Source organism: Schistocerca nitens, chromosome 2 (assembly GCF_023898315.1).
Source record: "Schistocerca nitens isolate TAMUIC-IGC-003100 chromosome 2, iqSchNite1.1, whole genome shotgun sequence".
NCBI classification, from domain to species: Eukaryota; Metazoa; Arthropoda; class Insecta; order Orthoptera; family Acrididae; genus Schistocerca; species Schistocerca nitens.
The window spans coordinates 366,829,908-366,856,615 of NC_064615.1; the positions used below are offsets into that span (position 1 = coordinate 366,829,908).

Here is a 26,708-nt window from a genome sequence, read left to right on the forward strand (position 1 = left end):
TTCATCGAGCTCTGCAGATCGACAGATGACAGTGTGGAAATTTCGGCAAGCGGTGGCTAAGGGTTAAGAGAAGCCGAACGCACTAAACACAAGAACGTCGGGAAACCGAAGCACGTAACTATAAGATTGCGGAATGCAGTGCAAAAGCAAAACTTCGAGAAGACCAACTCTGAAGCCATCGGCGCGCTAGGAGTTACTCCGCGCAGCAGCGATCATCTAGGAAGAGCGAGACGGGGGTGTCGCTCGACCACACAATAAATTTTTACTTAATCCAAATTTGCAATACCGGTTCGTCACTAGAATACTGCGCCTTGGTTCTTCCAAAAGCGATAGTAATAAGCACGTCGACTGCAGCGTCATTTAGGGTAGTGAGTCAGACATGGAGAGGATAAAAGGCGGGTGGAATGTGCAACGACAGGGGGCATTGCAGGGCGGGCGCCGACTCCTTGCGCTGTGGCGCCGGCGGCGGCCTGGAGGGGCTGGGGCTGCTGGTGCCTCCATGTAGAGCTGCCGCCGAGCCCAGGCGCCGTGCCGCTAACGAAGCGATCGCCTTTGGTGACATCTTTTGCAATAACGACTGCGCGAATCGACGGTATCTCGTAAGGAAAGAAAGAGCAGCAGATGCTGCTGAGGACTCTCCCTCGAGCGTTTCCGATGACTTCTTGAGCTCTTATTCGACATGGCATTCAGGCAGTCAAGGGTGCTGTCGATTGTTTCACACGAATGCGAAATACCGGCATTGTGCGTTTCCGCAAAGTGATTTTTACGCCACAATGGCGATCGTCCTACAAGTTGTATCACATGTGGAGGGCAGAGCGTAGCAGTTTCCGTGGTGTAGCGGTTATAACGTCTGCCTAACACGCACAAGGTCCCCGGTTCGATTGCGGGCGGAAACAAGTTTTCGTCGCACTCAGCAAGACACTTACTACGATCTCTACTGTGACCATTTAAATCAACTTCAAACGTTCCACCAGCAGGGTGCACATGGCTCAAATGAAACTGTTTCAGAACTGGTTGTCGGATTTAGCGCTGACTTGGAGGCCTGGAAATGCGCGAAACAGCCGCCGCCATGCGGTTTGTTAGCACACCGTTGTACAAAACGCAAGGGCTCGTCCGGGATTTGAACCCGGGACCTCCTGCACCCGAAGCAGGAATCATACCCCTAGACCAACGAGCCTGTTCGTTCCGAAAACACACTGCATGTGAATGACGCCACCGTTGATGGTCTCACCATGTACGGCTGCAGCTCACCCAGCGTTCTCTCTGGCTGTCGCGGTTGGATTGTTTTCATCGACTTCTTGTACTATAGGAACCTCACGAATCGGAGGGAGCTCGTAGCCGATGCCCTTGCTAACACAGAAGGAAAACTGTTGCTACCACGAGTCTCCGGGTGGCACATCAGACGAACCGTCGTTTCCGTGGTGTAGCGGTTATCACGTCTGCTTTACACGCAGAAGGTCCCCGGTTCGATCCCGGGCGGGAACACAACAATTTTAATCCGTATATCGGATTTCATTTCCGGGATGACCTCACGGATGCGTATGCAGAGACAATCAATGTCATATTCTAGATGGATAGGGCGTCATTTTACTGTCAAATACTGTTGCTCTCTTATTGCACCGGTATTTGGTAACTGAGAACGCCCCTAGCTCCATTATGGCTGGCAAAATATACAACCCGGTTCTTCAGGGCTACTTCAGGTGCGCTTCCTACTGGCTATCCTGAGCTCGCGCTACTCGCCTTGTCACGGCTGTGACAAAGTGTGAAGGTAACTAATAATGAGAAACTCTTAGCCACGCTCAGTCTTACGTCCCACCCATTGGTTGTTGCCGTCGCTAGTAAGATGAAGGTAGACTGTCGCACAATCAAGCTGAATCTCCACTCACGGTGCACATATTCCGCAAAGACAACCTTGTTTTCCGTTGCAAGAAAAATTACCGTCTGCCTTTCTACCGAATTCCACCTACGTACTTTACTGGTGCCGGATTCTTGTTATATCCACGTGATATAACAGGCGTCTTACTCTTCATTGAGGAGCTGCAACCGGGACTGAGTTCCACCTACTCTTCAGCACGGTCAAAATGGCAGGGCTCGTCCGGGATTTGAACCCGGGACCTCCTGCACCCAAAGCAGGAATCATACCCCTAGACCAACGAGCCACCTGCCCGCACCACTCAAGCTAATCACAAGTAGTGCATCTCCCAGGGAACACAAACTTTCACGTGAATTCGCAAGATAAGCGCTTTCTGCAGGCAGCACTCACCACTGATGAGAAGAATATTAAAGGCGCCGAATAAAAAGCGAAATAACTTCATCGAACTCTGCTTATGAACAGCCGGCAGTGCCTCAGTTTCCGTATGTGGTTTCTCAGGGTTAAGAGAAGGCGAATGCACTAAACAAAATAACATCGGGAAAGCAAGCACCAACTCATAATGAAAATATTGAAGAATATACTGCAAGCAAAACTTCCAGAAGACGAATACTGAAGACGCCACAGACAAAAGAATTATTCTATGCAGCAACGATCATCTAGGAAGCGTGAATTGCATGTGCCGCTCCACCACACAACTTCTTTTGATACTGTTTTACTTATTCTAAATTTTCATTACCTGATCGTCTCTAGAATACTGTGTGATTATCACGTGGTTTCCTCCTTCCAACAGCGATAGTGGTAAGTAAATCGACTACAAAATCTTTCAAAGTAGGTCAGACACAAAAAAAAAAAAAAAAAAATCGGAGCTGCGTGTAGCTCATGTCATTCTGCTTCAAAGGTAATTCAGCGGCTGGGAGTAGTGGCGTACTCCTGTAATCCAAGCTTCCGGGAGGCCGTTGTGTGGGAGAGATCTGGAAACAACTACAGATTCGGCCGTTTCACGAGCTCAGGAACGGCCGCGGTACCTTCATCGAGCTCTGCAGATCGACAGATGACAGTGTGGAAATTTCGGCAAGCGGTGGCTAAGGGTTAAGAGAAGCCGAACGCACTAAACACAAGAACGTCGGGAAACCGAAGCACGTAACTATAAGATTGCGGAATGCAGTGCAAAAGCAAAACTTCGAGAAGACCAACTCTGAAGCCATCGGCGCGCTAGGAGTTACTCCGCGCAGCAGCGATCATCTAGGAAGAGCGAGACGGGGGTGTCGCTCGACCACACAATAAATTTTTACTTAATCCAAATTTGCAATACCGGTTCGTCACTAGAATACTGCGCCTTGGTTCTTCCAAAAGCGATAGTAATAAGCACGTCGACTGCAGCGTCATTTAGGGTAGTGAGTCAGACATGGAGAGGATAAAAGGCGGGTGGAATGTGCAACGACAGGGGGCATTGCAGGGCGGGCGCCGACTCCTTGCGCTGTGGCGCCGGCGGCGGCCTGGAGGGGCTGGGGCTGCTGGTGCCTCCATGTAGAGCTGCCGCCGAGCCCAGGCGCCGTGCCGCTAACGAAGCGATCGCCTTTGGTGACATCTTTTGCAATAACGACTGCGCGAATCGACGGTATCTCGTAAGGAAAGAAAGAGCAGCAGATGCTGCTGAGGACTCTCCCTCGAGCGTTTCCGATGACTTCTTGAGCTCTTATTCGACATGGCATTCAGGCAGTCAAGGGTGCTGTCGATTGTTTCACACGAATGCGAAATACCGGCATTGTGCGTTTCCGCAAAGTGATTTTTACGCCACAATGGCGATCGTCCTACAAGTTGTATCACATGTGGAGGGCAGAGCGTAGCAGTTTCCGTGGTGTAGCGGTTATAACGTCTGCCTAACACGCACAAGGTCCCCGGTTCGATTGCGGGCGGAAACAAGTTTTCGTCGCACTCAGCAAGACACTTACTACGATCTCTACTGTGACCATTTAAATCAACTTCAAACGTTCCACCAGCAGGGTGCACATGGCTCAAATGAAACTGTTTCAGAACTGGTTGTCGGATTTAGCGCTGACTTGGAGGCCTGGAAATGCGCGAAACAGCCGCCGCCATGCGGTTTGTTAGCACACCGTTGTACAAAACGCAAGGGCTCGTCCGGGATTTGAACCCGGGACCTCCTGCACCCGAAGCAGGAATCATACCCCTAGACCAACGAGCCTGTTCGTTCCGAAAACACACTGCATGTGAATGACGCCACCGTTGATGGTCTCACCATGTACGGCTGCAGCTCACCCAGCGTTCTCTCTGGCTGTCGCGGTTGGATTGTTTTCATCGACTTCTTGTACTATAGGAACCTCACGAATCGGAGGGAGCTCGTAGCCGATGCCCTTGCTAACACAGAAGGAAAACTGTTGCTACCACGAGTCTCCGGGTGGCACATCAGACGAACCGTCGTTTCCGTGGTGTAGCGGTTATCACGTCTGCTTTACACGCAGAAGGTCCCCGGTTCGATCCCGGGCGGGAACACAACAATTTTAATCCGTATATCGGATTTCATTTCCGGGATGACCTCACGGATGCGTATGCAGAGACAATCAATGTCATATTCTAGATGGATAGGGCGTCATTTTACTGTCAAATACTGTTGCTCTCTTATTGCACCGGTATTTGGTAACTGAGAACGCCCCTAGCTCCATTATGGCTGGCAAAATATACAACCCGGTTCTTCAGGGCTACTTCAGGTGCGCTTCCTACTGGCTATCCTGAGCTCGCGCTACTCGCCTTGTCACGGCTGTGACAAAGTGTGAAGGTAACTAATAATGAGAAACTCTTAGCCACGCTCAGTCTTACGTCCCACCCATTGGTTGTTGCCGTCGCTAGTAAGATGAAGGTAGACTGTCGCACAATCAAGCTGAATCTCCACACACGGTGCACATATTCCGCAAAGACAACCTTGTTTTCCGTTGCAAGAAAAATTACCGTCTGCCTTTCTACCGAATTCCACCTACGTACTTTACTGGTGCCGGATTCTTGTTATATCCACGTGATATAACAGGCGTCTTACTCTTCATTGAGGAGCTGCAACCGGGACTGAGTTCCACCTACTCTTCAGCACGGTCAAAATGGCAGGGCTCGTCCGGGATTTGAACCCGGGACCTCCTGCACCCAAAGCAGGAATCATACCCCTAGACCAACGAGCCACCTGCCCGCACCACTCAAGCTAATCACAAGTAGTGCATCTCCCAGGGAACACAAACTTTCACGTGAATTCGCAAGATAAGCGCTTTCTGCAGGCAGCACTCACCACTGATGAGAAGAATATTAAAGGCGCCGAATAAAAAGCGAAATAACTTCATCGAACTCTGCTTATGAACAGCCGGCAGTGCCTCAGTTTCCGTATGTGGTTTCTCAGGGTTAAGAGAAGGCGAATGCACTAAACAAAATAACATCGGGAAAGCAAGCACCAACTCATAATGAAAATATTGAAGAATATACTGCAAGCAAAACTTCCAGAAGACGAATACTGAAGACGCCACAGACAAAAGAATTATTCTATGCAGCAACGATCATCTAGGAAGCGTGAATTGCATGTGCCGCTCCACCACACAACTTCTTTTGATACTGTTTTACTTATTCTAAATTTTCATTACCTGATCGTCTCTAGAATACTGTGTGATTATCACGTGGTTTCCTCCTTCCAACAGCGATAGTGGTAAGTAAATCGACTACAAAATCTTTCAAAGTAGGTCAGACACAAAAAAAAAAAAAAAAAAATCGGAGCTGCGTGTAGCTCATGTCATTCTGCTTCAAAGGTAATTCAGCGGCTGGGAGTAGTGGCGTACTCCTGTAATCCAAGCTTCCGGGAGGCCGTTGTGTGGGAGAGATCTGGAAACAACTACAGATTCGGCCGTTTCACGAGCTCAGGAACGGCCGCGGTACCTTCATCGAGCTCTGCAGATCGACAGATGACAGTGTGGAAATTTCGGCAAGCGGTGGCTAAGGGTTAAGAGAAGCCGAACGCACTAAACACAAGAACGTCGGGAAACCGAAGCACGTAACTATAAGATTGCGGAATGCAGTGCAAAAGCAAAACTTCGAGAAGACCAACTCTGAAGCCATCGGCGCGCTAGGAGTTACTCCGCGCAGCAGCGATCATCTAGGAAGAGCGAGACGGGGGTGTCGCTCGACCACACAATAAATTTTTACTTAATCCAAATTTGCAATACCGGTTCGTCACTAGAATACTGCGCCTTGGTTCTTCCAAAAGCGATAGTAATAAGCACGTCGACTGCAGCGTCATTTAGGGTAGTGAGTCAGACATGGAGAGGATAAAAGGCGGGTGGAATGTGCAACGACAGGGGGCATTGCAGGGCGGGCGCCGACTCCTTGCGCTGTGGCGCCGGCGGCGGCCTGGAGGGGCTGGGGCTGCTGGTGCCTCCATGTAGAGCTGCCGCCGAGCCCAGGCGCCGTGCCGCTAACGAAGCGATCGCCTTTGGTGACATCTTTTGCAATAACGACTGCGCGAATCGACGGTATCTCGTAAGGAAAGAAAGAGCAGCAGATGCTGCTGAGGACTCTCCCTCGAGCGTTTCCGATGACTTCTTGAGCTCTTATTCGACATGGCATTCAGGCAGTCAAGGGTGCTGTCGATTGTTTCACACGAATGCGAAATACCGGCATTGTGCGTTTCCGCAAAGTGATTTTTACGCCACAATGGCGATCGTCCTACAAGTTGTATCACATGTGGAGGGCAGAGCGTAGCAGTTTCCGTGGTGTAGCGGTTATAACGTCTGCCTAACACGCACAAGGTCCCCGGTTCGATTGCGGGCGGAAACAAGTTTTCGTCGCACTCAGCAAGACACTTACTACGATCTCTACTGTGACCATTTAAATCAACTTCAAACGTTCCACCAGCAGGGTGCACATGGCTCAAATGAAACTGTTTCAGAACTGGTTGTCGGATTTAGCGCTGACTTGGAGGCCTGGAAATGCGCGAAACAGCCGCCGCCATGCGGTTTGTTAGCACACCGTTGTACAAAACGCAAGGGCTCGTCCGGGATTTGAACCCGGGACCTCCTGCACCCGAAGCAGGAATCATACCCCTAGACCAACGAGCCTGTTCGTTCCGAAAACACACTGCATGTGAATGACGCCACCGTTGATGGTCTCACCATGTACGGCTGCAGCTCACCCAGCGTTCTCTCTGGCTGTCGCGGTTGGATTGTTTTCATCGACTTCTTGTACTATAGGAACCTCACGAATCGGAGGGAGCTCGTAGCCGATGCCCTTGCTAACACAGAAGGAAAACTGTTGCTACCACGAGTCTCCGGGTGGCACATCAGACGAACCGTCGTTTCCGTGGTGTAGCGGTTATCACGTCTGCTTTACACGCAGAAGGTCCCCGGTTCGATCCCGGGCGGGAACACAACAATTTTAATCCGTATATCGGATTTCATTTCCGGGATGACCTCACGGATGCGTATGCAGAGACAATCAATGTCATATTCTAGATGGATAGGGCGTCATTTTACTGTCAAATACTGTTGCTCTCTTATTGCACCGGTATTTGGTAACTGAGAACGCCCCTAGCTCCATTATGGCTGGCAAAATATACAACCCGGTTCTTCAGGGCTACTTCAGGTGCGCTTCCTACTGGCTATCCTGAGCTCGCGCTACTCGCCTTGTCACGGCTGTGACAAAGTGTGAAGGTAACTAATAATGAGAAACTCTTAGCCACGCTCAGTCTTACGTCCCACCCATTGGTTGTTGCCGTCGCTAGTAAGATGAAGGTAGACTGTCGCACAATCAAGCTGAATCTCCACTCACGGTGCACATATTCCGCAAAGACAACCTTGTTTTCCGTTGCAAGAAAAATTACCGTCTGCCTTTCTACCGAATTCCACCTACGTACTTTACTGGTGCCGGATTCTTGTTATATCCACGTGATATAACAGGCGTCTTACTCTTCATTGAGGAGCTGCAACCGGGACTGAGTTCCACCTACTCTTCAGCACGGTCAAAATGGCAGGGCTCGTCCGGGATTTGAACCCGGGACCTCCTGCACCCAAAGCAGGAATCATACCCCTAGACCAACGAGCCACCTGCCCGCACCACTCAAGCTAATCACAAGTAGTGCATCTCCCAGGGAACACAAACTTTCACGTGAATTCGCAAGATAAGCGCTTTCTGCAGGCAGCACTCACCACTGATGAGAAGAATATTAAAGGCGCCGAATAAAAAGCGAAATAACTTCATCGAACTCTGCTTATGAACAGCCGGCAGTGCCTCAGTTTCCGTATGTGGTTTCTCAGGGTTAAGAGAAGGCGAATGCACTAAACAAAATAACATCGGGAAAGCAAGCACCAACTCATAATGAAAATATTGAAGAATATACTGCAAGCAAAACTTCCAGAAGACGAATACTGAAGACGCCACAGACAAAAGAATTATTCTATGCAGCAACGATCATCTAGGAAGCGTGAATTGCATGTGCCGCTCCACCACACAACTTCTTTTGATACTGTTTTACTTATTCTAAATTTTCATTACCTGATCGTCTCTAGAATACTGTGTGATTATCACGTGGTTTCCTCCTTCCAACAGCGATAGTGGTAAGTAAATCGACTACAAAATCTTTCAAAGTAGGTCAGACACAAAAAAAAAAAAAAAAAAATCGGAGCTGCGTGTAGCTCATGTCATTCTGCTTCAAAGGTAATTCAGCGGCTGGGAGTAGTGGCGTACTCCTGTAATCCAAGCTTCCGGGAGGCCGTTGTGTGGGAGAGATCTGGAAACAACTACAGATTCGGCCGTTTCACGAGCTCAGGAACGGCCGCGGTACCTTCATCGAGCTCTGCAGATCGACAGATGACAGTGTGGAAATTTCGGCAAGCGGTGGCTAAGGGTTAAGAGAAGCCGAACGCACTAAACACAAGAACGTCGGGAAACCGAAGCACGTAACTATAAGATTGCGGAATGCAGTGCAAAAGCAAAACTTCGAGAAGACCAACTCTGAAGCCATCGGCGCGCTAGGAGTTACTCCGCGCAGCAGCGATCATCTAGGAAGAGCGAGACGGGGGTGTCGCTCGACCACACAATAAATTTTTACTTAATCCAAATTTGCAATACCGGTTCGTCACTAGAATACTGCGCCTTGGTTCTTCCAAAAGCGATAGTAATAAGCACGTCGACTGCAGCGTCATTTAGGGTAGTGAGTCAGACATGGAGAGGATAAAAGGCGGGTGGAATGTGCAACGACAGGGGGCATTGCAGGGCGGGCGCCGACTCCTTGCGCTGTGGCGCCGGCGGCGGCCTGGAGGGGCTGGGGCTGCTGGTGCCTCCATGTAGAGCTGCCGCCGAGCCCAGGCGCCGTGCCGCTAACGAAGCGATCGCCTTTGGTGACATCTTTTGCAATAACGACTGCGCGAATCGACGGTATCTCGTAAGGAAAGAAAGAGCAGCAGATGCTGCTGAGGACTCTCCCTCGAGCGTTTCCGATGACTTCTTGAGCTCTTATTCGACATGGCATTCAGGCAGTCAAGGGTGCTGTCGATTGTTTCACACGAATGCGAAATACCGGCATTGTGCGTTTCCGCAAAGTGATTCTTACGCCACAATGGCGATCGTCCTACAAGTTGTATCACATGTGGAGGGCAGAGCGTAGCAGTTTCCGTGGTGTAGCGGTTATAACGTCTGCCTAACACGCACAAGGTCCCCGGTTCGATTGCGGGCGGAAACAAGTTTTCGTCGCACTCAGCAAGACACTTACTACGATCTCTACTGTGACCATTTAAATCAACTTCAAACGTTCCACCAGCAGGGTGCACATGGCTCAAATGAAACTGTTTCAGAACTGGTTGTCGGATTTAGCGCTGACTTGGAGGCCTGGAAATGCGCGAAACAGCCGCCGCCATGCGGTTTGTTAGCACACCGTTGTACAAAACGCAAGGGCTCGTCCGGGATTTGAACCCGGGACCTCCTGCACCCGAAGCAGGAATCATACCCCTAGACCAACGAGCCTGTTCGTTCCGAAAACACACTGCATGTGAATGACGCCACCGTTGATGGTCTCACCATGTACGGCTGCAGCTCACCCAGCGTTCTCTCTGGCTGTCGCGGTTGGATTGTTTTCATCGACTTCTTGTACTATAGGAACCTCACGAATCGGAGGGAGCTCGTAGCCGATGCCCTTGCTAACACAGAAGGAAAACTGTTGCTACCACGAGTCTCCGGGTGGCACATCAGACGAACCGTCGTTTCCGTGGTGTAGCGGTTATCACGTCTGCTTTACACGCAGAAGGTCCCCGGTTCGATCCCGGGCGGGAACACAACAATTTTAATCCGTATATCGGATTTCATTTCCGGGATGACCTCACGGATGCGTATGCAGAGACAATCAATGTCATATTCTAGATGGATAGGGCGTCATTTTACTGTCAAATACTGTTGCTCTCTTATTGCACCGGTATTTGGTAACTGAGAACGCCCCTAGCTCCATTATGGCTGGCAAAATATACAACCCGGTTCTTCAGGGCTACTTCAGGTGCGCTTCCTACTGGCTATCCTGAGCTCGCGCTACTCGCCTTGTCACGGCTGTGACAAAGTGTGAAGGTAACTAATAATGAGAAACTCTTAGCCACGCTCAGTCTTACGTCCCACCCATTGGTTGTTGCCGTCGCTAGTAAGATGAAGGTAGACTGTCGCACAATCAAGCTGAATCTCCACTCACGGTGCACATATTCCGCAAAGACAACCTTGTTTTCCGTTGCAAGAAAAATTACCGTCTGCCTTTCTACCGAATTCCACCTACGTACTTTACTGGTGCCGGATTCTTGTTATATCCACGTGATATAACAGGCGTCTTACTCTTCATTGAGGAGCTGCAACCGGGACTGAGTTCCACCTACTCTTCAGCACGGTCAAAATGGCAGGGCTCGTCCGGGATTTGAACCCGGGACCTCCTGCACCCAAAGCAGGAATCATACCCCTAGACCAACGAGCCACCTGCCCGCACCACTCAAGCTAATCACAAGTAGTGCATCTCCCAGGGAACACAAACTTTCACGTGAATTCGCAAGATAAGCGCTTTCTGCAGGCAGCACTCACCACTGATGAGAAGAATATTAAAGGCGCCGAATAAAAAGCGAAATAACTTCATCGAACTCTGCTTATGAACAGCCGGCAGTGCCTCAGTTTCCGTATGTGGTTTCTCAGGGTTAAGAGAAGGCGAATGCACTAAACAAAATAACATCGGGAAAGCAAGCACCAACTCATAATGAAAATATTGAAGAATATACTGCAAGCAAAACTTCCAGAAGACGAATACTGAAGACGCCACAGACAAAAGAATTATTCTATGCAGCAACGATCATCTAGGAAGCGTGAATTGCATGTGCCGCTCCACCACACAACTTCTTTTGATACTGTTTTACTTATTCTAAATTTTCATTACCTGATCGTCTCTAGAATACTGTGTGATTATCACGTGGTTTCCTCCTTCCAACAGCGATAGTGGTAAGTAAATCGACTACAAAATCTTTCAAAGTAGGTCAGACACAAAAAAAAAAAAAAAAAAATCGGAGCTGCGTGTAGCTCATGTCATTCTGCTTCAAAGGTAATTCAGCGGCTGGGAGTAGTGGCGTACTCCTGTAATCCAAGCTTCCGGGAGGCCGTTGTGTGGGAGAGATCTGGAAACAACTACAGATTCGGCCGTTTCACGAGCTCAGGAACGGCCGCGGTACCTTCATCGAGCTCTGCAGATCGACAGATGACAGTGTGGAAATTTCGGCAAGCGGTGGCTAAGGGTTAAGAGAAGCCGAACGCACTAAACACAAGAACGTCGGGAAACCGAAGCACGTAACTATAAGATTGCGGAATGCAGTGCAAAAGCAAAACTTCGAGAAGACCAACTCTGAAGCCATCGGCGCGCTAGGAGTTACTCCGCGCAGCAGCGATCATCTAGGAAGAGCGAGACGGGGGTGTCGCTCGACCACACAATAAATTTTTACTTAATCCAAATTTGCAATACCGGTTCGTCACTAGAATACTGCGCCTTGGTTCTTCCAAAAGCGATAGTAATAAGCACGTCGACTGCAGCGTCATTTAGGGTAGTGAGTCAGACATGGAGAGGATAAAAGGCGGGTGGAATGTGCAACGACAGGGGGCATTGCAGGGCGGGCGCCGACTCCTTGCGCTGTGGCGCCGGCGGCGGCCTGGAGGGGCTGGGGCTGCTGGTGCCTCCATGTAGAGCTGCCGCCGAGCCCAGGCGCCGTGCCGCTAACGAAGCGATCGCCTTTGGTGACATCTTTTGCAATAACGACTGCGCGAATCGACGGTATCTCGTAAGGAAAGAAAGAGCAGCAGATGCTGCTGAGGACTCTCCCTCGAGCGTTTCCGATGACTTCTTGAGCTCTTATTCGACATGGCATTCAGGCAGTCAAGGGTGCTGTCGATTGTTTCACACGAATGCGAAATACCGGCATTGTGCGTTTCCGCAAAGTGATTCTTACGCCACAATGGCGATCGTCCTACAAGTTGTATCACATGTGGAGGGCAGAGCGTAGCAGTTTCCGTGGTGTAGCGGTTATAACGTCTGCCTAACACGCACAAGGTCCCCGGTTCGATTGCGGGCGGAAACAAGTTTTCGTCGCACTCAGCAAGACACTTACTACGATCTCTACTGTGACCATTTAAATCAACTTCAAACGTTCCACCAGCAGGGTGCACATGGCTCAAATGAAACTGTTTCAGAACTGGTTGTCGGATTTAGCGCTGACTTGGAGGCCTGGAAATGCGCGAAACAGCCGCCGCCATGCGGTTTGTTAGCACACCGTTGTACAAAACGCAAGGGCTCGTCCGGGATTTGAACCCGGGACCTCCTGCACCCGAAGCAGGAATCATACCCCTAGACCAACGAGCCTGTTCGTTCCGAAAACACACTGCATGTGAATGACGCCACCGTTGATGGTCTCACCATGTACGGCTGCAGCTCACCCAGCGTTCTCTCTGGCTGTCGCGGTTGGATTGTTTTCATCGACTTCTTGTACTATAGGAACCTCACGAATCGGAGGGAGCTCGTAGCCGATGCCCTTGCTAACACAGAAGGAAAACTGTTGCTACCACGAGTCTCCGGGTGGCACATCAGACGAACCGTCGTTTCCGTGGTGTAGCGGTTATCACGTCTGCTTTACACGCAGAAGGTCCCCGGTTCGATCCCGGGCGGGAACACAACAATTTTAATCCGTATATCGGATTTCATTTCCGGGATGACCTCACGGATGCGTATGCAGAGACAATCAATGTCATATTCTAGATGGATAGGGCGTCATTTTACTGTCAAATACTGTTGCTCTCTTATTGCACCGGTATTTGGTAACTGAGAACGCCCCTAGCTCCATTATGGCTGGCAAAATATACAACCCGGTTCTTCAGGGCTACTTCAGGTGCGCTTCCTACTGGCTATCCTGAGCTCGCGCTACTCGCCTTGTCACGGCTGTGACAAAGTGTGAAGGTAACTAATAATGAGAAACTCTTAGCCACGCTCAGTCTTACGTCCCACCCATTGGTTGTTGCCGTCGCTAGTAAGATGAAGGTAGACTGTCGCACAATCAAGCTGAATCTCCACTCACGGTGCACATATTCCGCAAAGACAACCTTGTTTTCCGTTGCAAGAAAAATTACCGTCTGCCTTTCTACCGAATTCCACCTACGTACTTTACTGGTGCCGGATTCTTGTTATATCCACGTGATATAACAGGCGTCTTACTCTTCATTGAGGAGCTGCAACCGGGACTGAGTTCCACCTACTCTTCAGCACGGTCAAAATGGCAGGGCTCGTCCGGGATTTGAACCCGGGACCTCCTGCACCCAAAGCAGGAATCATACCCCTAGACCAACGAGCCACCTGCCCGCACCACTCAAGCTAATCACAAGTAGTGCATCTCCCAGGGAACACAAACTTTCACGTGAATTCGCAAGATAAGCGCTTTCTGCAGGCAGCACTCACCACTGATGAGAAGAATATTAAAGGCGCCGAATAAAAAGCGAAATAACTTCATCGAACTCTGCTTATGAACAGCCGGCAGTGCCTCAGTTTCCGTATGTGGTTTCTCAGGGTTAAGAGAAGGCGAATGCACTAAACAAAATAACATCGGGAAAGCAAGCACCAACTCATAATGAAAATATTGAAGAATATACTGCAAGCAAAACTTCCAGAAGACGAATACTGAAGACGCCACAGACAAAAGAATTATTCTATGCAGCAACGATCATCTAGGAAGCGTGAATTGCATGTGCCGCTCCACCACACAACTTCTTTTGATACTGTTTTACTTATTCTAAATTTTCATTACCTGATCGTCTCTAGAATACTGTGTGATTATCACGTGGTTTCCTCCTTCCAACAGCGATAGTGGTAAGTAAATCGACTACAAAATCTTTCAAAGTAGGTCAGACACAAAAAAAAAAAAAAAAAAATCGGAGCTGCGTGTAGCTCATGTCATTCTGCTTCAAAGGTAATTCAGCGGCTGGGAGTAGTGGCGTACTCCTGTAATCCAAGCTTCCGGGAGGCCGTTGTGTGGGAGAGATCTGGAAACAACTACAGATTCGGCCGTTTCACGAGCTCAGGAACGGCCGCGGTACCTTCATCGAGCTCTGCAGATCGACAGATGACAGTGTGGAAATTTCGGCAAGCGGTGGCTAAGGGTTAAGAGAAGCCGAACGCACTAAACACAAGAACGTCGGGAAACCGAAGCACGTAACTATAAGATTGCGGAATGCAGTGCAAAAGCAAAACTTCGAGAAGACCAACTCTGAAGCCATCGGCGCGCTAGGAGTTACTCCGCGCAGCAGCGATCATCTAGGAAGAGCGAGACGGGGGTGTCGCTCGACCACACAATAAATTTTTACTTAATCCAAATTTGCAATACCGGTTCGTCACTAGAATACTGCGCCTTGGTTCTTCCAAAAGCGATAGTAATAAGCACGTCGACTGCAGCGTCATTTAGGGTAGTGAGTCAGACATGGAGAGGATAAAAGGCGGGTGGAATGTGCAACGACAGGGGGCATTGCAGGGCGGGCGCCGACTCCTTGCGCTGTGGCGCCGGCGGCGGCCTGGAGGGGCTGGGGCTGCTGGTGCCTCCATGTAGAGCTGCCGCCGAGCCCAGGCGCCGTGCCGCTAACGAAGCGATCGCCTTTGGTGACATCTTTTGCAATAACGACTGCGCGAATCGACGGTATCTCGTAAGGAAAGAAAGAGCAGCAGATGCTGCTGAGGACTCTCCCTCGAGCGTTTCCGATGACTTCTTGAGCTCTTATTCGACATGGCATTCAGGCAGTCAAGGGTGCTGTCGATTGTTTCACACGAATGCGAAATACCGGCATTGTGCGTTTCCGCAAAGTGATTCTTACGCCACAATGGCGATCGTCCTACAAGTTGTATCACATGTGGAGGGCAGAGCGTAGCAGTTTCCGTGGTGTAGCGGTTATAACGTCTGCCTAACACGCACAAGGTCCCCGGTTCGATTGCGGGCGGAAACAAGTTTTCGTCGCACTCAGCAAGACACTTACTACGATCTCTACTGTGACCATTTAAATCAACTTCAAACGTTCCACCAGCAGGGTGCACATGGCTCAAATGAAACTGTTTCAGAACTGGTTGTCGGATTTAGCGCTGACTTGGAGGCCTGGAAATGCGCGAAACAGCCGCCGCCATGCGGTTTGTTAGCACACCGTTGTACAAAACGCAAGGGCTCGTCCGGGATTTGAACCCGGGACCTCCTGCACCCGAAGCAGGAATCATACCCCTAGACCAACGAGCCTGTTCGTTCCGAAAACACACTGCATGTGAATGACGCCACCGTTGATGGTCTCACCATGTACGGCTGCAGCTCACCCAGCGTTCTCTCTGGCTGTCGCGGTTGGATTGTTTTCATCGACTTCTTGTACTATAGGAACCTCACGAATCGGAGGGAGCTCGTAGCCGATGCCCTTGCTAACACAGAAGGAAAACTGTTGCTACCACGAGTCTCCGGGTGGCACATCAGACGAACCGTCGTTTCCGTGGTGTAGCGGTTATCACGTCTGCTTTACACGCAGAAGGTCCCCGGTTCGATCCCGGGCGGGAACACAACAATTTTAATCCGTATATCGGATTTCATTTCCGGGATGACCTCACGGATGCGTATGCAGAGACAATCAATGTCATATTCTAGATGGATAGGGCGTCATTTTACTGTCAAATACTGTTGCTCTCTTATTGCACCGGTATTTGGTAACTGAGAACGCCCCTAGCTCCATTATGGCTGGCAAAATATACAACCCGGTTCTTCAGGGCTACTTCAGGTGCGCTTCCTACTGGCTATCCTGAGCTCGCGCTACTCGCCTTGTCACGGCTGTGACAAAGTGTGAAGGTAACTAATAATGAGAAACTCTTAGCCACGCTCAGTCTTACGTCCCACCCATTGGTTGTTGCCGTCGCTAGTAAGATGAAGGTAGACTGTCGCACAATCAAGCTGAATCTCCACTCACGGTGCACATATTCCGCAAAGACAACCTTGTTTTCCGTTGCAAGAAAAATTACCGTCTGCCTTTCTACCGAATTCCACCTACGTACTTTACTGGTGCCGGATTCTTGTTATATCCACGTGATATAACAGGCGTCTTACTCTTCATTGAGGAGCTGCAACCGGGACTGAGTTCCACCTACTCTTCAGCACGGTCAAAATGGCAGGGCTCGTCCGGGATTTGAACCCGGGACCTCCTGCACCCAAAGCAGGAATCATACCCCTAGACCAACGAGCCACCTGCCCGCACCACTCAAGCTAATCACAAGTAGTGCATCTCCCAGGGAACACAAACTTTCACGTGAATTCGCAAGATAAGCGCTTTCTGCAGGCAGCACTCACCACTGATGAGAAGAATATTAAAGGCGCCGAATAAAAAGCGAAATAACTTCATCGAACTCTGCTTATGAACAGCCGGCAGTGCCTCAGTTTCCGTATGTGGTTTCTCAGGGTTAAGAGAAGGCGAATGCACTAAACAAAATAACATCGGGAAAGCAAGCACCAACTCATAATGAAAATATTGAAGAATATACTGCAAGCAAAACTTCCAGAAGACGAATACTGAAGACGCCACAGACAAAAGAATTATTCTATGCAGCAACGATCATCTAGGAAGCGTGAATTGCATGTGCCGCTCCACCACACAACTTCTTTTGATACTGTTTTACTTATTCTAAATTTTCATTACCTGATCGTCTCTAGAATACTGTGTGATTATCACGTGGTTTCCTCCTTCCAACAGCGATAGTGGTAAGTAAATCGACTACAAAATCTTTCAAAGTAGGTCAGACACAAAAAAAAAAAAAAAAAATCGGAGCTGCGTGTAGCTCATGTCATTCTGCTTCAAAGGTAATTCAGCGGCTGGGAGTAGTGGCGTACTCCTGTAATCCAAGCTTCCGGGAGGCCGTTGTGTGGGAGAGATCTGGAAACAACTACAGATTCGGCCGTTTCACGAGCTCAGGAACGGCCGCGGTACCTTCATCGAGCTCTGCAGATCGACAGATGACAGTGTGGAAATTTCGGCAAGCGGTGGCTAAGGGTTAAGAGAAGCCGAACGCACTAAACACAAGAACGTCGGGAAACCGAAGCACGTAACTATAAGATTGCGGAATGCAGTGCAAAAGCAAAACTTCGAGAAGACCAACTCTGAAGCCATCGGCGCGCTAGGAGTTACTCCGCGCAGCAGCGATCATCTAGGAAGAGCGAGACGGGGGTGTCGCTCGACCACACAATAAATTTTTACTTAATCCAAATTTGCAATACCGGTTCGTCACTAGAATACTGCGCCTTGGTTCTTCCAAAAGCGATAGTAATAAGCACGTCGACTGCAGCGTCATTTAGGGTAGTGAGTCAGACATGGAGAGGATAAAAGGCGGGTGGAATGTGCAACGACAGGGGGCATTGCAGGGCGGGCGCCGACTCCTTGCGCTGTGGCGCCGGCGGCGGCCTGGAGGGGCTGGGGCTGCTGGTGCCTCCATGTAGAGCTGCCGCCGAGCCCAGGCGCCGTGCCGCTAACGAAGCGATCGCCTTTGGTGACATCTTTTGCAATAACGACTGCGCGAATCGACGGTATCTCGTAAGGAAAGAAAGAGCAGCAGATGCTGCTGAGGACTCTCCCTCGAGCGTTTCCGATGACTTCTTGAGCTCTTATTCGACATGGCATTCAGGCAGTCAAGGGTGCTGTCGATTGTTTCACACGAATGCGAAATACCGGCATTGTGCGTTTCCGCAAAGTGATTCTTACGCCACAATGGCGATCGTCCTACAAGTTGTATCACATGTGGAGGGCAGAGCGTAGCAGTTTCCGTGGTGTAGCGGTTATAACGTCTGCCTAACACGCACAAGGTCCCCGGTTCGATTGCGGGCGGAAACAAGTTTTCGTCGCACTCAGCAAGACACTTACTACGATCTCTACTGTGACCATTTAAATCAACTTCAAACGTTCCACCAGCAGGGTGCACATGGCTCAAATGAAACTGTTTCAGAACTGGTTGTCGGATTTAGCGCTGACTTGGAGGCCTGGAAATGCGCGAAACAGCCGCCGCCATGCGGTTTGTTAGCACACCGTTGTACAAAACGCAAGGGCTCGTCCGGGATTTGAACCCGGGACCTCCTGCACCCGAAGCAGGAATCATACCCCTAGACCAACGAGCCTGTTCGTTCCGAAAACACACTGCATGTGAATGACGCCACCGTTGATGGTCTCACCATGTACGGCTGCAGCTCACCCAGCGTTCTCTCTGGCTGTCGCGGTTGGATTGTTTTCATCGACTTCTTGTACTATAGGAACCTCACGAATCGGAGGGAGCTCGTAGCCGATGCCCTTGCTAACACAGAAGGAAAACTGTTGCTACCACGAGTCTCCGGGTGGCACATCAGACGAACCGTCGTTTCCGTGGTGTAGCGGTTATCACGTCTGCTTTACACGCAGAAGGTCCCCGGTTCGATCCCGGGCGGGAACACAACAATTTTAATCCGTATATCGGATTTCATTTCCGGGATGACCTCACGGATGCGTATGCAGAGACAATCAATGTCATATTCTAGATGGATAGGGCGTCATTTTACTGTCAAATACTGTTGCTCTCTTATTGCACCGGTATTTGGTAACTGAGAACGCCCCTAGCTCCATTATGGCTGGCAAAATATACAACCCGGTTCTTCAGGGCTACTTCAGGTGCGCTTCCTACTGGCTATCCTGAGCTCGCGCTACTCGCCTTGTCACGGCTGTGACAAAGTGTGAAGGTAACTAATAATGAGAAACTCTTAGCCACGCTCAGTCTTACGTCCCACCCATTGGTTGTTGCCGTCGCTAGTAAGATGAAGGTAGACTGTCGCACAATCAAGCTGAATCTCCACTCACGGTGCACATATTCCGCAAAGACAACCTTGTTTTCCGTTGCAAGAAAAATTACCGTCTGCCTTTCTACCGAATTCCACCTACGTACTTTACTGGTGCCGGATTCTTGTTATATCCACGTGATATAACAGGCGTCTTACTCTTCATTGAGGAGCTGCAACCGGGACTGAGTTCCACCTACTCTTCAGCACGGTCAAAATGGCAGGGCTCGTCCGGGATTTGAACCCGGGACCTCCTGCACCCAAAGCAGGAATCATACCCCTAGACCAACGAGCCACCTGCCCGCACCACTCAAGCTAATCACAAGTAGTGCATCTCCCAGGGAACACAAACTTTCACGTGAATTCGCAAGATAAGCGCTTTCTGCAGGCAGCACTCACCACTGATGAGAAGAATATTAAAGGCGCCGAATAAAAAGCGAAATAACTTCATCGAACTCTGCTTATGAACAGCCGGCAGTGCCTCAGTTTCCGTATGTGGTTTCTCAGGGTTAAGAGAAGGCGAATGCACTAAACAAAATAACATCGGGAAAGCAAGCACCAACTCATAATGAAAATATTGAAGAATATACTGCAAGCAAAACTTCCAGAAGACGAATACTGAAGACGCCACAGACAAAAGAATTATTCTATGCAGCAACGATCATCTAGGAAGCGTGAATTGCATGTGCCGCTCCACCACACAACTTCTTTTGATACTGTTTTACTTATTCTAAATTTTCATTACCTGATCGTCTCTAGAATACTGTGTGATTATCACGTGGTTTCCTCCTTCCAACAGCGATAGTGGTAAGTAAATCGACTACAAAATCTTTCAAAGTAGGTCAGACACAAAAAAAAAAAAAAAAATCGGAGCTGCGTGTAGCTCATGTCATTCTGCTTCAAAGGTAATTCAGCGGCTGGGAGTAGTGGCGTACTCCTGTAATCCAAGCTTCCGGGAGGCCGTTGTGTGGGAGAGATCTGGAAACAACTACAGATTCGGCCGTTTCACGAGCTCAGGAACGGCCGCGGTACCTTCATCGAGCTCTGCAGATCGACAGATGACAGTGTGGAAATTTCGGCAAGCGGTGGCTAAGGGTTAAGAGAAGCCGAACGCACTAAACACAAGAACGTCGGGAAACCGAAGCACGTAACTATAAGATTGCGGAATGCAGTGCAAAAGCAAAACTTCGAGAAGACCAACTCTGAAGCCATCGGCGCGCTAGGAGTTACTCCGCGCAGCAGCGATCATCTAGGAAGAGCGAGACGGGGGTGTCGCTCGACCACACAATAAATTTTTACTTAATCCAAATTTGCAATACCGGTTCGTCACTAGAATACTGCGCCTTGGTTCTTCCAAAAGCGATAGTAATAAGCACGTCGACTGCAGCGTCATTTAGGGTAGTGAGTCAGACATGGAGAGGATAAAAGGCGGGTGGAATGTGCAACGACAGGGGGCATTGCAGGGCGGGCGCCGACTCCTTGCGCTGTGGCGCCGGCGGCGGCCTGGAGGGGCTGGGGCTGCTGGTGCCTCCATGTAGAGCTGGCTGCCGCCGAGCCCAGGCGCCGTGCCGCTAACAAAGCGATCGCCTTTGGTGACATCTTTTGCAATAACGACTGCGCGAATCGACGGTATCTCGTAAGGAAAGAAAGAGCAGCAGATGCTGCTGAGGACTCTCCCTCGAGCGTTTCCGATGACTTCTTGAGCTCTTATTCGACATGGCATTCAGGCAGTCAAGGGTGCTGTCGATTGTTTCACACGAATGCGAAATACCGGCATTGTGCGTTTCCGCAAAGTGATTTTTACGCCACAATGGCGATCGTCCTACAAGTTGTATCACATGTGGAGGGCAGAGCGTAGCAGTTTCCGTGGTGTAGCGGTTATAACGTCTGCCTAACACGCACAAGGTCCCCGGTTCGATTGCGGGCGGAAACAAGTTTTCGTCGCACTCAGCAAGACACTTACTACGATCTCTACTGTGACCATTTAAATCAACTTCAAACGTTCCACCAGCAGGGTGCACATGGCTCAAATGAAACTGTTTCAGAACTGGTTGTCGGATTTAGCGCTGACTTGGAGGCCTGGAAATGCGCGAAACAGCCGCCGCCATGCGGTTTGTTAGCACACCGTTGTACAAAACGCAAGGGCTCGTCCGGGATTTGAACCCGGGACCTCCTGCACCCGAAGCAGGAATCATACCCCTAGACCAACGAGCCTGTTCGTTCCGAAAACACACTGCATGTGAATGACGCCACCGTTGATGGTCTCACCATGTACGGCTGCAGCTCACCCAGCGTTCTCTCTGGCTGTCGCGGTTGGATTGTTTTCATCGACTTCTTGTACTATAGGAACCTCACGAATCGGAGGGAGCTCGTAGCCGATGCCCTTGCTAACACAGAAGGAAAACTGTTGCTACCACGAGTCTCCGGGTGGCACATCAGACGAACCGTCGTTTCCGTGGTGTAGCGGTTATCACGTCTGCTTTACACGCAGAAGGTCCCCGGTTCGATCCCGGGCGGGAACACAACAATTTTAATCCGTATATCGGATTTCATTTCCGGGATGACCTCACGGATGCGTATGCAGAGACAATCAATGTCATATTCTAGATGGATAGGGCGTCATTTTACTGTCAAATACTGTTGCTCTCTTATTGCACCGGTATTTGGTAACTGAGAACGCCCCTAGCTCCATTATGGCTGGCAAAATATACAACCCGGTTCTTCAGGGCTACTTCAGGTGCGCTTCCTACTGGCTATCCTGAGCTCGCGCTACTCGCCTTGTCACGGCTGTGACAAAGTGTGAAGGTAACTAATAATGAGAAACTCTTAGCCACGCTCAGTCTTACGTCCCACCCATTGGTTGTTGCCGTCGCTAGTAAGATGAAGGTAGACTGTCGCACAATCAAGCTGAATCTCCACTCACGGTGCACATATTCCGCAAAGACAACCTTGTTTTCCGTTGCAAGAAAAATTACCGTCTGCCTTTCTACCGAATTCCACCTACGTACTTTACTGGTGCCGGATTCTTGTTATATCCACGTGATATAACAGGCGTCTTACTCTTCATTGAGGAGCTGCAACCGGGACTGAGTTCCACCTACTCTTCAGCACGGTCAAAATGGCAGGGCTCGTCCGGGATTTGAACCCGGGACCTCCTGCACCCAAAGCAGGAATCATACCCCTAGACCAACGAGCCACCTGCCCGCACCACTCAAGCTAATCACAAGTAGTGCATCTCCCAGGGAACACAAACTTTCACGTGAATTCGCAAGATAAGCGCTTTCTGCAGGCAGCACTCACCACTGATGAGAAGAATATTAAAGGCGCCGAATAAAAAGCGAAATAACTTCATCGAACTCTGCTTATGAACAGCCGGCAGTGCCTCAGTTTCCGTATGTGGTTTCTCAGGGTTAAGAGAAGGCGAATGCACTAAACAAAATAACATCGGGAAAGCAAGCACCAACTCATAATGAAAATATTGAAGAATATACTGCAAGCAAAACTTCCAGAAGACGAATACTGAAGACGCCACAGACAAAAGAATTATTCTATGCAGCAACGATCATCTAGGAAGCGTGAATTGCATGTGCCGCTCCACCACACAACTTCTTTTGATACTGTTTTACTTATTCTAAATTTTCATTACCTGATCGTCTCTAGAATACTGTGTGATTATCACGTGGTTTCCTCCTTCCAACAGCGATAGTGGTAAGTAAATCGACTACAAAATCTTTCAAAGTAGGTCAGACACAAAAAAAAAAAAAAAAAAATCGGAGCTGCGTGTAGCTCATGTCATTCTGCTTCAAAGGTAATTCAGCGGCTGGGAGTAGTGGCGTACTCCTGTAATCCAAGCTTCCGGGAGGCCGTTGTGTGGGAGAGATCTGGAAACAACTACAGATTCGGCCGTTTCACGAGCTCAGGAACGGCCGCGGTACCTTCATCGAGCTCTGCAGATCGACAGATGACAGTGTGGAAATTTCGGCAAGCGGTGGCTAAGGGTTAAGAGAAGCCGAACGCACTAAACACAAGAACGTCGGGAAACCGAAGCACGTAACTATAAGATTGCGGAATGCAGTGCAAAAGCAAAACTTCGAGAAGACCAACTCTGAAGCCATCGGCGCGCTAGGAGTTACTCCGCGCAGCAGCGATCATCTAGGAAGAGCGAGACGGGGGTGTCGCTCGACCACACAATAAATTTTTACTTAATCCAAATTTGCAATACCGGTTCGTCACTAGAATACTGCGCCTTGGTTCTTCCAAAAGCGATAGTAATAAGCACGTCGACTGCAGCGTCATTTAGGGTAGTGAGTCAGACATGGAGAGGATAAAAGGCGGGTGGAATGTGCAACGACAGGGGGCATTGCAGGGCGGGCGCCGACTCCTTGCGCTGTGGCGCCGGCGGCGGCCTGGAGGGGCTGGGGCTGCTGGTGCCTCCATGTAGAGCTGCCGCCGAGCCCAGGCGCCGTGCCGCTAACGAAGCGATCGCCTTTGGTGACATCTTTTGCAATAACGACTGCGCGAATCGACGGTATCTCGTAAGGAAAGAAAGAGCAGCAGATGCTGCTGAGGACTCTCCCTCGAGCGTTTCCGATGACTTCTTGAGCTCTTATTCGACATGGCATTCAGGCAGTCAAGGGTGCTGTCGATTGTTTCACACGAATGCGAAATACCGGCATTGTGCGTTTCCGCAAAGTGATTCTTACGCCACAATGGCGATCGTCCTACAAGTTGTATCACATGTGGAGGGCAGAGCGTAGCAGTTTCCGTGGTGTAGCGGTTATAACGTCTGCCTAACACGCACAAGGTCCCCGGTTCGATTGCGGGCGGAAACAAGTTTTCGTCGCACTCAGCAAGACACTTACTACGATCTCTACTGTGACCATTTAAATCAACTTCAAACGTTCCACCAGCAGGGTGCACATGGCTCAAATGAAACTGTTTCAGAACTGGTTGTCGGATTTAGCGCTGACTTGGAGGCCTGGAAATGCGCGAAACAGCCGCCGCCATGCGGTTTGTTAGCACACCGTTGTACAAAACGCAAGGGCTCGTCCGGGATTTGAACCCGGGACCTCCTGCACCCGAAGCAGGAATCATACCCCTAGACCAACGAGCCTGTTCGTTCCGAAAACACACTGCATGTGAATGACGCCACCGTTGATGGTCTCACCATGTACGGCTGCAGCTCACCCAGCGTTCTCTCTGGCTGTCGCGGTTGGATTGTTTTCATCGACTTCTTGTACTATAGGAACCTCACGAATCGGAGGGAGCTCGTAGCCGATGCCCTTGCTAACACAGAAGGAAAACTGTTGCTACCACGAGTCTCCGGGTGGCACATCAGACGAACCGTCGTTTCCGTGGTGTAGCGGTTATCACGTCTGCTTTACACGCAGAAGGTCCCCGGTTCGATCCCGGGCGGGAACACAACAATTTTAATCCGTATATCGGATTTCATTTCCGGGATGACCTCACGGATGCGTATGCAGAGACAATCAATGTCATATTCTAGATGGATAGGGCGTCATTTTACTGTCAAATACTGTTGCTCTCTTATTGCACCGGTATTTGGTAACTGAGAACGCCCCTAGCTCCATTATGGCTGGCAAAATATACAACCCGGTTCTTCAGGGCTACTTCAGGTGCGCTTCCTACTGGCTATCCTGAGCTCGCGCTACTCGCCTTGTCACGGCTGTGACAAAGTGTGAAGGTAACTAATAATGAGAAACTCTTAGCCACGCTCAGTCTTACGTCCCACCCATTGGTTGTTGCCGTCGCTAGTAAGATGAAGGTAGACTGTCGCACAATCAAGCTGAATCTCCACACACGGTGCACATATTCCGCAAAGACAACCTTGTTTTCCGTTGCAAGAAAAATTACCGTCTGCCTTTCTACCGAATTCCACCTACGTACTTTACTGGTGCCGGATTCTTGTTATATCCACGTGATATAACAGGCGTCTTACTCTTCATTGAGGAGCTGCAACCGGGACTGAGTTCCACCTACTCTTCAGCACGGTCAAAATGGCAGGGCTCGTCCGGGATTTGAACCCGGGACCTCCTGCACCCAAAGCAGGAATCATACCCCTAGACCAACGAGCCACCTGCCCGCACCACTCAAGCTAATCACAAGTAGTGCATCTCCCAGGGAACACAAACTTTCACGTGAATTCGCAAGATAAGCGCTTTCTGCAGGCAGCACTCACCACTGATGAGAAGAATATTAAAGGCGCCGAATAAAAAGCGAAATAACTTCATCGAACTCTGCTTATGAACAGCCGGCAGTGCCTCAGTTTCCGTATGTGGTTTCTCAGGGTTAAGAGAAGGCGAATGCACTAAACAAAATAACATCGGGAAAGCAAGCACCAACTCATAATGAAAATATTGAAGAATATACTGCAAGCAAAACTTCCAGAAGACGAATACTGAAGACGCCACAGACAAAAGAATTATTCTATGCAGCAACGATCATCTAGGAAGCGTGAATTGCATGTGCCGCTCCACCACACAACTTCTTTTGATACTGTTTTACTTATTCTAAATTTTCATTACCTGATCGTCTCTAGAATACTGTGTGATTATCACGTGGTTTCCTCCTTCCAACAGCGATAGTGGTAAGTAAATCGACTACAAAATCTTTCAAAGTAGGTCAGACACAAAAAAAAAAAAAAAAATCGGAGCTGCGTGTAGCTCATGTCATTCTGCTTCAAAGGTAATTCAGCGGCTGGGAGTAGTGGCGTACTCCTGTAATCCAAGCTTCCGGGAGGCCGTTGTGTGGGAGAGATCTGGAAACAACTACAGATTCGGCCGTTTCACGAGCTCAGGAACGGCCGCGGTACCTTCATCGAGCTCTGCAGATCGACAGATGACAGTGTGGAAATTTCGGCAAGCGGTGGCTAAGGGTTAAGAGAAGCCGAACGCACTAAACACAAGAACGTCGGGAAACCGAAGCACGTAACTATAAGATTGCGGAATGCAGTGCAAAAGCAAAACTTCGAGAAGACCAACTCTGAAGCCATCGGCGCGCTAGGAGTTACTCCGCGCAGCAGCGATCATCTAGGAAGAGCGAGACGGGGGTGTCGCTCGACCACACAATAAATTTTTACTTAATCCAAATTTGCAATACCGGTTCGTCACTAGAATACTGCGCCTTGGTTCTTCCAAAAGCGATAGTAATAAGCACGTCGACTGCAGCGTCATTTAGGGTAGTGAGTCAGACATGGAGAGGATAAAAGGCGGGTGGAATGTGCAACGACAGGGGGCATTGCAGGGCGGGCGCCGACTCCTTGCGCTGTGGCGCCGGCGGCGGCCTGGAGGGGCTGGGGCTGCTGGTGCCTCCATGTAGAGCTGCCGCCGAGCCCAGGCGCCGTGCCGCTAACGAAGCGATCGCCTTTGGTGACATCTTTTGCAATAACGACTGCGCGAATCGACGGTATCTCGTAAGGAAAGAAAGAGCAG

At 49.8% G+C, this 26,708-nt stretch overlaps 27 non-coding genes across 27 annotated transcripts; 9 read left to right on the forward strand and 18 right to left on the reverse strand.

Moving 5' to 3' along the window:
- Positions 1-1,105: 1,105 nt before the first annotated feature.
- Positions 1,106-1,177, reverse strand: Trnap-cgg (transfer RNA proline (anticodon CGG)). Its single transcript has one exon. It is a non-coding gene; the product is annotated as a tRNA-Pro (tRNA).
- A 235-nt stretch (positions 1,178-1,412) lies between these two features.
- Trnav-uac (transfer RNA valine (anticodon UAC)) lies at positions 1,413-1,485 on the forward strand. Its single transcript has one exon. It is a non-coding gene; the product is annotated as a tRNA-Val (tRNA).
- Positions 1,486-2,087: 602 nt separating this feature from the next.
- Trnap-ugg (transfer RNA proline (anticodon UGG)) lies at positions 2,088-2,159 on the reverse strand. Its single transcript has one exon. It is a non-coding gene; the product is annotated as a tRNA-Pro (tRNA).
- A 1,845-nt stretch (positions 2,160-4,004) lies between these two features.
- Trnap-cgg (transfer RNA proline (anticodon CGG)) lies at positions 4,005-4,076 on the reverse strand. The gene has a single exon. It is a non-coding gene; the product is annotated as a tRNA-Pro (tRNA).
- Positions 4,077-4,311: 235 nt separating this feature from the next.
- Trnav-uac (transfer RNA valine (anticodon UAC)) lies at positions 4,312-4,384 on the forward strand. The gene has a single exon. It is a non-coding gene; the product is annotated as a tRNA-Val (tRNA).
- Positions 4,385-4,986: 602 nt separating this feature from the next.
- Positions 4,987-5,058, reverse strand: Trnap-ugg (transfer RNA proline (anticodon UGG)). The gene has a single exon. It is a non-coding gene; the product is annotated as a tRNA-Pro (tRNA).
- A 1,845-nt stretch (positions 5,059-6,903) lies between these two features.
- Trnap-cgg (transfer RNA proline (anticodon CGG)) lies at positions 6,904-6,975 on the reverse strand. Its single transcript has one exon. It is a non-coding gene; the product is annotated as a tRNA-Pro (tRNA).
- A 235-nt stretch (positions 6,976-7,210) lies between these two features.
- Trnav-uac (transfer RNA valine (anticodon UAC)) lies at positions 7,211-7,283 on the forward strand. The gene has a single exon. It is a non-coding gene; the product is annotated as a tRNA-Val (tRNA).
- Positions 7,284-7,885: 602 nt separating this feature from the next.
- On the reverse strand, positions 7,886-7,957 carry Trnap-ugg (transfer RNA proline (anticodon UGG)). Its single transcript has one exon. It is a non-coding gene; the product is annotated as a tRNA-Pro (tRNA).
- A 1,845-nt stretch (positions 7,958-9,802) lies between these two features.
- Trnap-cgg (transfer RNA proline (anticodon CGG)) lies at positions 9,803-9,874 on the reverse strand. The gene has a single exon. It is a non-coding gene; the product is annotated as a tRNA-Pro (tRNA).
- Positions 9,875-10,109: 235 nt separating this feature from the next.
- On the forward strand, positions 10,110-10,182 carry Trnav-uac (transfer RNA valine (anticodon UAC)). Its single transcript has one exon. It is a non-coding gene; the product is annotated as a tRNA-Val (tRNA).
- Positions 10,183-10,784: 602 nt separating this feature from the next.
- On the reverse strand, positions 10,785-10,856 carry Trnap-ugg (transfer RNA proline (anticodon UGG)). The gene has a single exon. It is a non-coding gene; the product is annotated as a tRNA-Pro (tRNA).
- Positions 10,857-12,701: 1,845 nt separating this feature from the next.
- Trnap-cgg (transfer RNA proline (anticodon CGG)) lies at positions 12,702-12,773 on the reverse strand. Its single transcript has one exon. It is a non-coding gene; the product is annotated as a tRNA-Pro (tRNA).
- Positions 12,774-13,008: 235 nt separating this feature from the next.
- Trnav-uac (transfer RNA valine (anticodon UAC)) lies at positions 13,009-13,081 on the forward strand. Its single transcript has one exon. It is a non-coding gene; the product is annotated as a tRNA-Val (tRNA).
- Positions 13,082-13,683: 602 nt separating this feature from the next.
- On the reverse strand, positions 13,684-13,755 carry Trnap-ugg (transfer RNA proline (anticodon UGG)). Its single transcript has one exon. It is a non-coding gene; the product is annotated as a tRNA-Pro (tRNA).
- A 1,845-nt stretch (positions 13,756-15,600) lies between these two features.
- On the reverse strand, positions 15,601-15,672 carry Trnap-cgg (transfer RNA proline (anticodon CGG)). Its single transcript has one exon. It is a non-coding gene; the product is annotated as a tRNA-Pro (tRNA).
- Positions 15,673-15,907: 235 nt separating this feature from the next.
- Positions 15,908-15,980, forward strand: Trnav-uac (transfer RNA valine (anticodon UAC)). Its single transcript has one exon. It is a non-coding gene; the product is annotated as a tRNA-Val (tRNA).
- Positions 15,981-16,582: 602 nt separating this feature from the next.
- Positions 16,583-16,654, reverse strand: Trnap-ugg (transfer RNA proline (anticodon UGG)). Its single transcript has one exon. It is a non-coding gene; the product is annotated as a tRNA-Pro (tRNA).
- A 1,844-nt stretch (positions 16,655-18,498) lies between these two features.
- Trnap-cgg (transfer RNA proline (anticodon CGG)) lies at positions 18,499-18,570 on the reverse strand. Its single transcript has one exon. It is a non-coding gene; the product is annotated as a tRNA-Pro (tRNA).
- A 235-nt stretch (positions 18,571-18,805) lies between these two features.
- Positions 18,806-18,878, forward strand: Trnav-uac (transfer RNA valine (anticodon UAC)). Its single transcript has one exon. It is a non-coding gene; the product is annotated as a tRNA-Val (tRNA).
- Positions 18,879-19,480: 602 nt separating this feature from the next.
- Positions 19,481-19,552, reverse strand: Trnap-ugg (transfer RNA proline (anticodon UGG)). The gene has a single exon. It is a non-coding gene; the product is annotated as a tRNA-Pro (tRNA).
- Positions 19,553-21,399: 1,847 nt separating this feature from the next.
- Trnap-cgg (transfer RNA proline (anticodon CGG)) lies at positions 21,400-21,471 on the reverse strand. The gene has a single exon. It is a non-coding gene; the product is annotated as a tRNA-Pro (tRNA).
- A 235-nt stretch (positions 21,472-21,706) lies between these two features.
- Positions 21,707-21,779, forward strand: Trnav-uac (transfer RNA valine (anticodon UAC)). Its single transcript has one exon. It is a non-coding gene; the product is annotated as a tRNA-Val (tRNA).
- A 602-nt stretch (positions 21,780-22,381) lies between these two features.
- Positions 22,382-22,453, reverse strand: Trnap-ugg (transfer RNA proline (anticodon UGG)). The gene has a single exon. It is a non-coding gene; the product is annotated as a tRNA-Pro (tRNA).
- Positions 22,454-24,298: 1,845 nt separating this feature from the next.
- Positions 24,299-24,370, reverse strand: Trnap-cgg (transfer RNA proline (anticodon CGG)). The gene has a single exon. It is a non-coding gene; the product is annotated as a tRNA-Pro (tRNA).
- A 235-nt stretch (positions 24,371-24,605) lies between these two features.
- Positions 24,606-24,678, forward strand: Trnav-uac (transfer RNA valine (anticodon UAC)). Its single transcript has one exon. It is a non-coding gene; the product is annotated as a tRNA-Val (tRNA).
- Positions 24,679-25,280: 602 nt separating this feature from the next.
- Trnap-ugg (transfer RNA proline (anticodon UGG)) lies at positions 25,281-25,352 on the reverse strand. The gene has a single exon. It is a non-coding gene; the product is annotated as a tRNA-Pro (tRNA).
- Positions 25,353-26,708: the final 1,356 nt, after the last annotated feature.